This window comes from Odocoileus virginianus, chromosome 29 (genome assembly GCF_023699985.2).
Source record: "Odocoileus virginianus isolate 20LAN1187 ecotype Illinois chromosome 29, Ovbor_1.2, whole genome shotgun sequence".
In the NCBI taxonomy this organism is placed as follows: Eukaryota; Metazoa; Chordata; class Mammalia; order Artiodactyla; family Cervidae; genus Odocoileus; species Odocoileus virginianus.
In genome coordinates this window covers 39,241,903-39,256,726 of record NC_069702.1, presented here as the reverse complement: position 1 = coordinate 39,256,726, position 14,824 = coordinate 39,241,903, and the positions used below count along the sequence as shown (strand labels likewise).

The window sequence follows — 14,824 nt, the reverse complement described above, 5'->3', positions numbered from 1 at the left end:
CAGACAACAATGAATGCCCATCTTTGCACTAAATTCAAATATGTAAATCCCATTAAGAAAATGTCTTTTGGAAAAATAAAACTTTCTAATGATCCCCACAATGGTATCTGGTTAAAAATCCATGCCTGGTCACAGAAAATAAATCATTACTTAACATTATTAACTACCAGCAATTAAAAGTTACAGTGAGATGGGCATCAGATAACCTTGATAACCTTGAGGTAGAAAAGTTGATTATCAGTAAAAGTTGATTATAGTAACTTTTCTGTGTGAGTTTGCTAAACTTCACCCACTGTTTCACCAAACCCTGGATCCACATTCTTTGCAATGTGACTTCACAAAACTTCTCATCTTGATATGATGCTTATTCTCCCATCCTTCCAACTTGATTAGTCTTTTAATTTACTTAAATAGGAGGCAGGAAAAGTTTCAGTTCCATTTCTGAGCATAGGCCTCAAGAGGTCCTATACAATTCTGTTTCATCTTTGTAACTTGCACTGCCATGTGAAGAAGCCTGCACTAGACTCTTGGATGATGAAACAAGGGTGGACTGGTTATTTCTGTTATTCCAGAAGATAGCTAGTTATACATTAGACATGACTGAGGCCTCCCTTAACAAATCATATTCAGGCTACCTACCAGCTTACCAGTTGACTACAGACGCATGAGAAATCATTCAAGCTTGGCCAAGAGTAGAAAAGTCAAGAAACTGACCTATACTCTTTCTAGCAACATGTGTGTGTGTGTGTGTGTGTGTGTGTGTGTGTGCTCAATTATGTCCGAATCTTTGTAATCACATGTAGTGTAGCCCACCAAGCTCTTCTGTCCATGGAATTTTTCAGGTAATAGTACAAGAGTTGGTTGCCATTTCCTCTTCCAGGGTATATTCTTGACCCAGGATTGAACCCCATCTCCTGCATTGGCAAATAGATTCTTTACCAACTGAGCCACCTGGAAGTCCATGAGTAAGACTATATGTTTACTATTGAAATCTGCTGAGGATTTGGGGATGCTTTGTTACCTAGCAATAGCTAACTGATACGTGTCTTTTCCAAAAGTGAAAAAGAAATATTTTGCATTGAATATTTTTTCATGGAGTATTAAACGATTTTGAGTAATTGATGATATAAGGCCATGCAACTATAACATAATTTATAAGACTGTTTTGTCTCTTCTTTTTTGTATTTTCCTTTCCTTATTTAGGGTACTCCCTGATGGCTCAGAGGTTAAAGCATCTGCCTGGAATGCGGGAGACCCAGGTTCAATCCCTGAGTTGGGAAGATCCCCTGGGGAAGAAAATGGCAACTCACTCCAGTACTCTTGCCTGGAGAATCCCATGGAGGGAGGAGCCTGGTAGGCTACAGTCCATGGAGTCGCAAAGAGTTGGACATGACTAAGCGACTTCGCTTTCACTTTCACACTTTCACTTTCTTTATTTAGGAGAATATGGATTGTGGATGATATAAAATTGTTAAGAAAACAAACAAACAAACAAACAGAAAAGGAATGTTAGAACACATTCCTGTTTTACTCAACTTGGAGTCCTAACAGAATTTTTTTAAAGCATTTTTAATATCAATTTATGTTTAATTAATTGATGACTGGTTTACAATATTGGTTTGATTTGTGTCATACATCAACATGAATCACCACTATGGAAGACAGAATGGAGATCCCTTAAAAAAACTAGAAGGTAAACCACCATATGACGCAGCAACATACCACTTCTAGGCATTTATCCTAAAGAAAACAAAACTGAAAAAGACACATACATGTACCCCAATGTTCATTAAAGCAAATATTCTTTTAAAATTCTGGTATATGGAAAATATTGACCCTGAAACAGAAATTATATATTATGCTTATAAAAAATAATGAAAATCAAATCAACTGTGTAAAACTTGGAGAGATTTTCAAATATTAAAACAAAAGTACAATCATTTAACAAAAAATTAGAATATCAACAATAAAGGCATAATCTAATTCATCCTAGTCTTCTCTAATATATCAAATATATATAAGTAAAGAGTTGTATAGATTTAAGGAAAATGTTAGAATTGGGAATTATATGTTATTTATAGAATTTGAATATATCTAAAGTATACACACACATATTTTGAAGTTATATACACGGCAATTTAATGCTGGAGTATGAATCCATAGAAAAGGAGCCATCCTATAATCAACAGAGAGTAGAGGTATAATTTATTTTTAAATATCTCATTGCTCCAACATCTGTGGGTTTCTACCAGTCATAGCTGAAATCATTTTAGCTGATAGAACTTTTTTGAAAATCACTTTGCTAATTTCTTGCTAACCTCATCTGTATACACTCATTTTAGATACAAACCAAATAGGCACAGGCCTGTCTACAGCATTCAATAACCTCTATTTGACCTCATGTCAGACCTTCAACTGTGTTGTTCCCTCAATATGAAATAGTCTTAACTTTATTTTATTTAATTTTTACCTCTTATTTAGAATCCAGTTAAAAAAATTGAGCTTTTCAAAAATATTTATGCTTAGTACTGCTTTACTAAGACCTTTTTCTCTTCTCTTCTTTTTTTTTTTTTTTTTTTGCATGATAAGTATTCTTGTTCTGCCACGGAACTCTGAATATGATATCATCATGGTGTCCATGACAATTTTTAATTTGATCTTCATACTGTGTTCTACTTATAGACTAATACTTTTTAAGAGCTGAGAACATTTTTCAATAATATTTTACTACCAATATTTTACTACTAGAAAAGTTTCAAATTCACAATGAATGCTCAGTAACTATTTGTAAAATATGTGAATTAAAGATTAATTTAATATTACACTTTCTTAGTGACTGTTTTAGAGTATGTTCCACATCATACTAAGTAGGAAAACCTGTAAATCATGTATTGTTAATGCTAGCTGGAATAAAATATAAATCCTAAAAATATCAGTGGTTTAATATAATGGATTATTTCTCATTTGTAAAGGATGAAAACATGTGTCCCTTGTTGGCATGTAGCCTCATGGAAGTTACATTCCTCAACCTTGACTCTGTTAACATTTTTGACCTATATAAGTTTTTCTTATGGTAGACTGTTTCTATAGGTTGTATAACAACATCTACAGTCTCTACCAACTAAATTCCAATAGCACCTTCCTAGTTATGATGACCAAAAATATCTCCATAACTTGCCAAATGCCCCCTAAGGAACAAAATTTGCCCCAGTACAGCACGACTGATAAAAATGATTACAAGGAACCATGTTACTTCAATCCATGACTACAGTGTCTTCAAAACATGGCTTCCAGGTTATCCAAGCTCCTATGCTTCAAGATGTCAAAGGAATAGAGCAGGAGAACCAAATATGAGAGACTTCTACAGCCAATGCATGAAGGTGGCACAACTTCCTTTCACTCCCATTCCACCGGACATGCTCAGTCACATTGGCTGTTGTCATTCAGTCACTACGTCATGTCCAACTCGTTGTAACCCCACGAACTACAGCACACTAGGCTCCCCTGTGCTTCACTATCTCCCAGGGTTTTCTTAAATTCATGACCATTGAGTTGGTGATGATAGCTAACCATTTCAACTTCTGCTGTCCCCTTACCCTTTTGCCTTCAATCTCTCCCAGCATCAGGGACTTTTCCAAAGAGCTGGCTCTTTGCATGAGGTGACCAAGGTATCAGATCTTCAGCTTCAGTGTCTGTCCTTCCAGTGAATATTCAGGACTGATTTCCTTTAGGATGGACTGGTTTGATCTTGCTGTCTAAGGGACTCCCAAGAGTCGTCTCCAGTACCTCTGTTCAAAAGAATCAATTCTTCAGTGCTCATCTTTCTTTATAGTCCAACTCTCCCATCTGTAGATGACTACTGGAAAATCTTAGCTTTGACTATACAAACTTCTGTCAGCAAAGTGATGTCTCTGCTTTTTAATATGCGGTCTAGGTAGGTTATAGATTTCCTTCCCATGAGCAAGTGTCTTTTATAAAATTCCATGGTTGCAGTCACTATTCTCAGAGATTTTGGAAACCAAGAAAATAAAATCTGTTACTGTTCCACTTTTTCCCAATCTATTTACCATGAAGTTATGGGACCAGATCTTCCCTGGTGGCTCAGATGATAAAGCGTCTACCTGCAATGTGGGAGACCCGGGTTTGATCCCTAGGTTGGGAAGATCCCCTGGAGAAGGAAATGCAACCCACTCCATTATTCTTGCCTGGAGGATCCCATGGACAGAGAAGCCTGGTGGCCTGCAGTCCGTGGGGTCGCAAAGAGTTGTACATGACTGAGCGACTTCATTTTCCTTTCCTTTTATGGGACCAGATGCCATGATCTTAGTGGTTTGAAAGTTGAGTTTCAAACCAGGTTTTTCACTCTTATCTCTAACTTTCATCAAGATGCTTTTTAGGTCCTTTTCATTTTCTGGCACTAGAGTGGTATCATCTGTGTATCTGACATTGTTGATATTCCCTGGGCAATCTTGATTCCATCTTGTGAGTCATCCAACCTGGTATTTTGCATGCTGTACTTTGTATATGGGGCTTCCTTGGTGGCTCAGTGATAAGGAATCTGTCTGCAATGCAGGAGACTTCCTGCAATGCAGTAGACATGGGTTCAACCCCTGGGCTGGGAAGATCTCTGCAGAAGGAAATGGCAAGCCACTCCAGTATTCTTGCCTGGGAAATCCCATAGACAGAGGAGCCTCGCCAGCTACAGTCTGTGGGGCCCTATGAGTTGGGCACAACTTACCGACTAAACCACCACTGCTACTCTCTTTATAAGTTAAGTAAGCAGGGTAACAATATGCAGCCATGCCATTACTCCTTTCTCAATTTTGAATCAGTCACTTGTTCCATGTAAGGTTCTAATTGTTGCTTCTAGCTGTTGGTTCTTCACCCACATATAGGTTTCTCAGGAGATGGTTAAAGTTTGATGTCCAGTTCTAGCTGTTGCTTCTTGATCTGTATACAGATTTCTCAGGAGGCAGGTCAGGTGGTCTGGTATTTCTATTTCTGGAAGAATTTTCCACAGTTTGTTGTGATCAACACAGTCAAAAGCTTTGGTGTAACCAATAAATCAGAAATAGATGTTTTTTCTGGAACTCTCTTGCTTTTCCGATAATCCAGTGGATGTTGGCAATTTGATCTCTGGTTCCTCTGCCTTTTCTAAATCTAGCTTGAATATCTGGAAGTTCATAGTTCACATACTGTTGAAGTCTGACGTGGAGAATTTTGAGCATTACTTTGCTAGTGTGAGAGATAAGTGCAATTGTGCAGTATTTTGAGCATTATTTGGGACTGCCTTTCTTTGGGATTGGAATGAAAACTGAATTTCCAGTCCTGTGGCCCCTGCTGAGTTTTCCCAATTTGCTGGCATACCGAGTGCAGCAGTTTCACAGCATCATCTTTTAGGATTTGAAATAGCTCAACTGGTATTCCATCACCTCCACTAGCTTTGTTCATAGTGATACTTCCTAAGGCCCACTTGACTTTGCATTCCAGGAAGTCTGGCTCTAGGTGAGTAATCACATCATCGTGACTATCTGAGTCTTGAAGAACATTTTTGTATAGTTCTTCTGTGTATTCTTGCCACTTTTTAAAATCTTATGCTCCTGTTAGGTCCATATGATTTCTGCCCTTTAATGTGCCCATCTTTGCATGAAATGTTTCCTTGGTATCTCTAATTTTCTTGAAGAGATCTCTAGTCTTTCCCTTTTTATTGCTTTCCTCTATTTCTTTGCACTGACCACTGAGAAAGGCTTTCTTATCTCTCCTTGATATTCTTTGGAACTCTGTTTTCAAATGGGTATATCTTTCCTTTTCTTCTTTGTCTTTTACTTCTCTTTTTTTCTCAGCTATTTGTAAGGCCTCCTCAGACAACCATTTTGCCTTTCTTTATTTCTTTTCCTTGGGAATGTTCTCGATCACTGCCTTCTGTACAATGTCAAAAACCTCTGTCCATAGTTCTTCAGGCACTCTGTCTATCAGATCTAATCCCTTGAATCTATTTGTCACTTCCTCTGTATAATCCTAAGGGAATTGATTTATGTCATATGTGAATGTTTTAGTGGTTTTCCCTACTTTCTTTAAGTCTAAATTTAGCAATAAGGAGTGCATGATCTGAGCCACAGTCAGCTCCTGGTCTTATTTTGGCTGACTGTCTGGAGCTTCTCCATCTTTGGCTGCAAAGAATATAATCAATCTGATTTCAGTATTGACCCTTTGGTGAGGTCCATGTGTAGTGTCTTCTTTTGTGTTGGTGGAAGTGGGTGTTTGCTATAACCAGAGCATTCTCTTGGCAAAACAGTGTTTGCATTTGCCCTCTTCATTTTGTACTCCAAGGCCAAATTTGCCTGCTACTCCAGGTGTCTCCTGACTTGCTAATTTTGCGTTCCAGTTCCCTATAATGAAAAGGACATTTTTTTTTTTTTTTTTTTGGGGGGGGTGTTGTTCTAGAATGTTTTGTATGTCTTCATAGAACCATTCAACTTCAGCTATTTTAGCATACTGGATGGGGTATAGACTTGGATTTCTGTGATATTGAAAGTTTTCCTTGGAAACAAACAGAAATCATTCTGTTGTTTTTAAGGTTGCATCTAAGTACTGCATTTCAGACTCTTTTGTTGACTATGAGAGCTACTACATTTCTTCTTTCTACTCTTGCCCACAATAGTATATATAATGGTCATCTGAATTAAATTCACCCATTCCAGTCCATTTTAGTTCGTTGATTCCCACAATGTCGATGTTCACTCTTGCCATCTCCTGTTTGATCACTTTCAATTTGCCTTGATTCATGGACCTAATATTCCGGGTTCCTATGCAATATTGCTATTTACAGCATTGGAATTTACTTCCATCACCAGTCACATACACAACTGAGTGTTGTTTGTGCTTTGGCTCTGTCTCTTCATTCTTTCTGGAGTTATTTCTCTACTCTTCTCCAGTAGTGTATTGGGCGCCTACTGACCTAGAGAGTTCCTCTTTCAGTGTCCTATCTTTTTGTCTTTTCATACTATTCATGGGGTTCTCAAGGCATGAATACTGGAGTGGTTTTCCATTCTCTTATCCAGTGGACCACATTTTCTCAGTGATCATATTTAGGAGAAATAAAGTAATCCATAGTCAGCCCTCCAAACCCACAGGTTCCATATCCACAAATTCAACTAACTGTGGATGAAAAATATTTTTTAAAGTTTCCAGAAAACTTTAAAAAGCAAAATTGATTGGGTGATGTAGTGGTGGGGAGAATCTTAGGAAGACAGTCGAAAGGTACAAAAGTCCAGTTATAAGATAAATAAGTACTAGGGATGAAATTTACAATATGATAAGTATAATTAATTAACCCTGCCATATACTATATATGAGTCTTTAACACAGCAACGCCTGTTTGTTATCACAAGAATACTTTTTTTTTCTCTTTATTGAATATTGTACCTAAGAAATGATTCATATTCTATAAATTTATTGTGGTAATAATTTCATGAAGTAAATCAAATCATTAACACCCTTATGGCAGAAAGTGAAGAGGAACTGAAGAACTTCTTGATGAAAGTGAAAGAGGGAGTGTGAAAATGCTGGCTTAAAACTCAACTTTCAAAAAACTAAGATCATGGCATCTCGTCCCATCACTTCATGGGAGATAGATGGGGAAACAGTGAAAACAGTGACAGACTTTATTTTCTGAGTCTCCAAAATCATTGCAGATTGTGACTGCAACCATGAAATTAAAAGACATTTGCTCCTTGGAAGAAAAGCTATGACCAACTAGGCAGCATATTAAAAAGCAGAGACCTTACTTTGCTGGCAAAACTCCGTCTAGTCAAAGCTATGGTTTTCCAGTAGTCATGTATGAATGCGACAGTTGAACTATAAAGAAAAGAGTGGATGCTTTTGAACTGTTGTGTTGGAGAAGACTGTTGAGAGTCGCTTGGGCCAGAAGGAGATCCAACCAGTCCCTCCTAAAGGAAATCAGTCCTGAATATTCATTGGAAAGACTGATGCTGAAGTTGAAACTCCATACTTTGGCCACGTGATGCGAAGAACTGACTCACTGGAAAAGACCCTAATGCTGGAAAAGATTGAAGTCAGGAGGAGAAGGGGACCTTTCATCCAGAGGATGAGATGGTTTGATAACATCACCAATTCGATGGATTTGAGTTTGAGCAAGCTCCGGGAGTTGGTGGTGGACAGGGAAGCCTGGCTTAATGCAGTCCGTGGGGTCACAAAGAGTCGGACACAACAGAGCAACTGAACTGAACTGCATTTAACCTTATATAACATATGTCAACTATATCTCACTATATTGGTGGAAAAAAGCAGAACTTCAATTTGCTATGTACTGGCAACTGTTTACACAGTATTTACATTATATTTGCAATAATTTTCAAAATATGTTCATTTTATTAGGCATTATAAGTAATATAGAAATGATTTGAAGCCTATGTGAGAATAAGAGCAAGCTTTATACAAATACTGTAGCATTTTAGATAAAAGACTCTATTGTCCACAGATTTTTGTATCCCTGCAGTGGGTGGGGTGCTGTAACCAGTCCCCTATTGGTACAAAGGAACAACTGTAGCTGACAGAAACCAAACTAGTAAATGTTACGCTCTTGTAATTGTCTTCCTTAAATTCATGTGTCACCAAACAAGATCGTCTTTGTTTAATTAACCCTGAAATTCAGGGATCATAGAGGAACTGAGTAATAGAAATAAGCCTTCATTTCAACAATGCATTACCAATGTGACTAAAAAAGAAATTGGTGTTGACTGTTAAAAGCAACAGCAGAAAAAAAGTAACAGCAATTTTTTTTTTCATAATAAATAATTCAAAAATAATAAAATAGCCCCTGGAAGCATCAGAATAACTCTCAGATGTTTAAGTTATTACATCTTAAAACAGATGTCCAAGGAAATAATGAATCAATCAACACATTTTGCTTAATTTCATAAATTTGATTCACCAAAGATTCTCTTTTAAAGTATAGCACAACACTCACAAAATGAAAGACACTTTTTCTGGGCCTCAGTATTTATGTTACAGAGCAACTTTCCCTTCTTATTGCTGTATCTCTCAAAATTGCAAGAATTTTCTTGTTTGAAATTTCTCCAGTACTTAGTAGAAATATAAATTTTTCAAATTCAACACAGAGATATTTTTATAAATTCCTTAATATTAGAAAGTAGGTTCAGAGCATAAAAATATCTTTTCTGGAAACTAATAAGTTTTTCCTTGATTTGAAAGCTAAATTATAAAATATGTATGAATGAAGATACATTTTAAAAGTTATTACTTAAATGTATTGTTTTTAGATTTAAAAACATCACTAATGTAGTAAAAGCTTCCTTTTACAGATTCAAATCACTGTGCACACCTATTCACAAGCTCCTTCATGTTGAAATTCTAAAAGAGTGACTCTGAATGAAATCTTAATGTGTGCTGAGTAGGTTCCATTATTGAGAACATAATTACTATATACAGTGCCTTGCCCAGTTAATAATGCAAGAAAACTAAATGACAGGGCTGCAGTGAGAGGTGGTCACAGATTTAATGACTATCCAAGAGGTTTCATTAACCTCCCCTAAAATAAAAGACTAACTCCTAGAAAGAAGTGGCATTACAGTTGGGAAGAGCTGGCTGAACTGATTGTAAATAAATTGAACTATAATATTCACATTCATCCACTCTAAGTAATTTTTCTCTTAGTATTTAGGGAGATATCTATTATTTGGTCCTTAACTCAGAAAATGAAGGATATATATAGGATATAGAGATATACATACATTTATATCACTATATATGTGCATATTCCCAGTACATGTTTATGTATTACTTTTGTGATTTTTCCCATTCTATAAACAGAATTATACTTGAATGACACTTGAAATGAGTTTGAACAATTACCATTTTTCATTTAATATATGTTTTAGAATGATAATTTGGCATGTGCGTAATCTTTGCCACTGAAATGAATGCATATATGCTTTCAAATTCTAGGAAAAATATATTTATGAATTTAGAGATGCAGATATTTTGTAATTAAGGTGCTGCAATTGCCTTTCAATTAATTCTCCATTTAATAGCAGAAAAGATATCAATTTTTTTGTCACAAACAGCACAGCAATTTCTCATGGATAATGTATTTTTATATTTCCAGAGTGGACTTTTCTACAAGAGTTCAAAGCAGGAAACAGAAACCACCATAAGCATTCTTAAACATGAGGAAATTTCATACAGGAAATTTTGTGCTTACAAGAGCATTGCCAAGACTGAAGCAACAGTTTCTAAGCTGAGTCTCCTGGAATAATTCCTGGACCTGTACAGAACTGACTTACTAAAAGAGCACTACCTCTGAGGTCACAGCTGGGAATATGCCAGAAACAAGGTTCACTGCCTTTGCCAATACAGGCCAACACTCAGGAGGCTGCAAAATGTGCTCGTATTGCCTCAGCCTGCTACACCAGGCCAAGGTGTTATACCCTTTGCTTGTCAGCATCTAGGAAGCTGGAGTTGGGACCCTTCAGAATCACTGTTGGCAATCATCATATTTCCTGAGTGTTGTTTGACATTAGAGCTCAAAACCACAGGAAGATGGTTTCTGATTAACTTGTCCATTTCAGATCTTGCCATAATACATACTTGGTAACCAAATTGGAAATTAATTTGCATTCAGGACTTTAGCTGAAAGGGATTCTGGGAAATGTAGGTTTTGTAGTAAATAAAGGTTTAGAGAAGACAATGAATTCGATGCCTAAGGTGAGTTACACATAACCGGCATAATCTCTACAGGTGAATATGTTTCAAATATACTGTAACAGCCTATTATACTAATATTTCCTCCATGAAAATTTAAGCTATATCTTAAATTTCAGAGCATTCTCTTCTGGCAAGAATAACTATTCCAGTAGAAAAATAAAAATGCATTTGTCAAATAAAGAAACTGAATAAATAGTTAAAATAGAAGACAACACAAGAATATCCAAAAAGATTCTTATAGAGTTTGATAGATATAAATTCAGTGTATTTTGAGATCAGTGGCAACTGGTGATCATGTGAAAATAAAAAGTCTAACTCAGACCACTCAGGATTAAAGATAATTTCCTAAATGTTCACCTACTCAAATGTAGAAGGTAGTGGACATATATGGAGGTGGAGGTGGGCACATTTTAACTAGATATTGACTATTGATAGTAATGTTGTTGTTCATTCACCAAGTCCTGTCCAACTCTTTGTGGATCCATGAACTGTAGTCTGCCAAACTCCTCTGTCAATGGATTTCCCAGGCAAGAAGTGAGTTGGAGTGAGTTGCCATTTCTTTCTCCAAGGGATCTTCCTGGATCAGGGATGGAACCTGTGTCTCCTTCATTGGCAGGCAGATTCATGACCACTGAGTCACAAGGGAAGCACATTAGATACCATTAATTAAGCTCAAAATACATGAACTTAATTTTTTATTTTTCATCTTATCTGTATTTTCTATAAGATTCCATACATGCATGCTCAGTCACTCACTTGTGTCTAGTTCTTTGTGACTCCATGGATTGTAGCTCATCAGGCTCCTCTGTCCATGGAATTTTCCAGGCAAGAATACTAGGGTGGGCTGCCATTTCCTATTCTAGGGATAATAACACACTGAGCCTTTGAAAAATAAATTTTTCAGTGGAAATTATTTTATCTGCTATATTAGTTTTCTATTGCCTCTGTTATAAATTATAAAAAACTTAGTGACTTCAGTCAGTTCAGTTCAGTCACTTAGTCATGACCCCATGGACTGCAGCACACCATACTTCCCTGTCCTTCACTATCTCCCAGAGTTTGCACAAACTCATGTCAATTGAGTCTGTGATACCATCCAACCATCTCATGCCCTGTTGTTCCCTTCTTTTCCTGACTTCAATCTTTCCCAGCATCAGGATATTTTCTAATGTGTCAGCCCTTCATATCAGGTGGCCAAATTATTGAGCTTCAGCTTCAGCATCAGTCCTCCCAATGATTATTCAGGATTGATTTCCATTAGGATTGACTGGTTTGATCATCTTGCAGTCCAAAGGGACTCTCAAGAGTTTTCTCCAACACCACAGTTCAAAAGCATTAATTATTCTGCACTTAACTTTCTTTATGGTTCAACACAACACAAACCTACTGTCTTACAGTTTGATAGGCTAGAAGTCTGACACAGATCTCACTGAGATCAAATGAAGGTGAAACCAGGCCTGATTGCCTTCTCCCCAGAGGCTTTAGAAGAGAATCTGTTTCCTGTGGCTTCCAATTTCTCAAGGTTTCCAAAGTTCTTTGGTCCACTTCCTCTCCTATCAAAGACAATAATTTTGCAGTTTTCTGTGACTTTGCTTTTCTCTAGTTACATGTCTGTCTCTTCCATCTTAATAACACTCATGATAATATTGGTCCCACCTGGATAACCCAGGAGAACGTCCATATTATAAAGTCCAGATCCATAATCATAGTTGCAAAGTTCCTTTTGCTAAGTGAAGAAGCATAGTCATAAGTTCTGAAAATTAGGACATGGGCATTTGGGGGCACTCATTATCTGCCTACCACATCTGCTAAGAGTAATAACAGCAGAAATGAAATTTCTTATGCAAAGAGAAGCTCTTCATTGTGATATCTAACTTAGTGTCATTTTATATATCTTATTACATGTTTGATAAAAGGGATATATTTTAATATAACCTTTGACAATATCTGAAAGGCCATATTCCATTTTTTTAATCAAATATGTACAGTTTAGATCAGTCTAGTTGGAACATGCAAAAAGAAAATTCACTTCATAGTAATAACTCCATGTGAAAAAAATATTTTGCTTTTAAATGATTTTATTAACAAAGATCAGTTTGCTTATATGCTATGAAAACTGTTTCAGGGAACTTCTGAATGTCTAAACTACTTTCTATCATTCAACTGAGGTTAACCTAAGACTTGGATCTACTTTCTCACTACCTCTAATATAGAATATCACTGCTACAAAATATTTAGAAATGTGCCTATTATCTGTGTCGGTAATATTCTGTCTATTTGAGGATACTGATTTAGAAGAAACTAACCTTCAGGTGACTTAAATTTGGAAGAAACTATGAGTTACAACATGCAGTTTTGAGGTTATAGTTTTAGGGGGTAAAGAAAGACTCTACTGTTGACAGAAACATTAACATGGAAATGTGAAGGGAGAGATTAAACAGGGACATGGAATAAGCCCTGCTTAGTACGTGTAAACTGATAAAATACAGATGTGTGACCCAAAAAAATCAAGTTAGGTATGGACAAAAAATATCCAAATGCAATGTGTAATTCTCAGAGGAGATGGAAATATACATGTTTAATTCACATTTCTGTCTAAATGGATTAACTAGCAGCACTGCTGTGAGTGGAGTTTCCACAGGCCTCACCAGGCTATGGGGTACCACAAACAGGGATAGCACATTTCTCAGGGCATTTTCCCCACTGGTTAATTAGAACAGCCTCCCTCCTGGTCCCTGCTCTTTCCATCTAAATATCTTGGATTTCCCTGACTGTCTCACACGGAGAACAAATCTAGACAATGGCAACCTCTGTCACTTCTGTTGGGTATTGTTCAACTGCTATTACTCCTTGAGGTCGGGTCTACTGGGAAAAGACTTCCAGAGGCACTTCTTCCTTCTAGACGTGATGATTCTTTCCCTAGACACCACCCCAATCACTGTATCCCAGACTCCACAATGGATGAAATTGCAATATCCATAAGATTTTTGGTAGAATAAAATGGGAGAATGTCTTACTACTTCTTCAAGTGTTGCAATCTGTTTAAAACCTACCAAATCCTTATGCTCAGGTCCTGAAATACATAATTTTGTTGAAACACTTTTCTCTATTTGCTGACAGCCCTTCTTTTCCTTGGACTTAGAGGAGAGAGGTTCACATGACTATTTTTTCAAATTCATATTATCTCTTCTCTCCTATAATCAGGGCTTTACTGGGTTTTTGTTTTTGTTGTTTGTATTTTTCAGTTAATTCTTTCAGGATATCCTCAAACCTAAATTCAAGAAAGACATCTATTTAGACTTCCCCTTTCATTCATCATATAGGCACTCACTTCTGAACAATAAGACACAGCTTAAATTTAAAGGCTGAAATTTACATACATAGGTAGCATGTATCACATTCAATATAAGGACTATTGCAGGACAATGCTGAATCTTTAAAAGAACTTGGATATATAAAAAAATGCGTGAGCATACTCTATGGATTTTAAACTGATAATACAGTCATCAAATATCAAATTTATCTAGCCAGTGCTGGGAAACTATTAATCCAAGCATGTAACAACCATAAGTCTCCCATTTCCAATTTTGGGAGGAGTAAGTTTCTAGGATATGTTGGGCATATCTATGTCTGAATAATAAGGAAACAATTTCTAAACTTATTCTCACCTTACCTAGACTTGAGGAATGTCCCGTTTTGTGATCATATCTCATCCTGCAGAATCTATGGACAAATTCCCAGAATAGCTCTAGAGTGAAGGGATTTTCTGGAATTCACTTTATCTCTGTGAAGCATTTATGCATTGAAATCTCCTACCTGTAATATATTTAACCTCTCTGCTGAAGAAAATATTCTGTTCATGAAATTGGATACAATTCATCTCTTATACATACATTTTAAAAGATTTAGATCTGACATCATCTCACTATTCTAGGAAGGAAATGTTTTGTAATAACTGAAAAGTTGATTAGCTGCTTAATATTAATACTTGACATACTTAATTTGTATATGGCCTGTGGTTTAAAATGTTAAGTCAGATATTGGGAAGGAATAAAACTTCTCCTAAATATATTTGAAT

At 36.4% G+C, this 14,824-nt stretch overlaps 1 long non-coding RNA gene across 1 annotated transcript in view; it reads left to right on the top strand.

Moving 5' to 3' along the window:
• The window catches only part of LOC110147232 (uncharacterized), a 101,425-nt gene extending 90,845 nt beyond the window's left edge, over positions 1–10,580 (top strand). The window contains exon 3 of the long non-coding RNA XR_002316787.2: positions 10,148–10,580. This is a non-coding gene — a long non-coding RNA (uncharacterized lncRNA). The remainder of the gene's footprint in view (positions 1–10,147) is intronic.
• Positions 10,581–14,824: the final 4,244 nt, after the last annotated feature.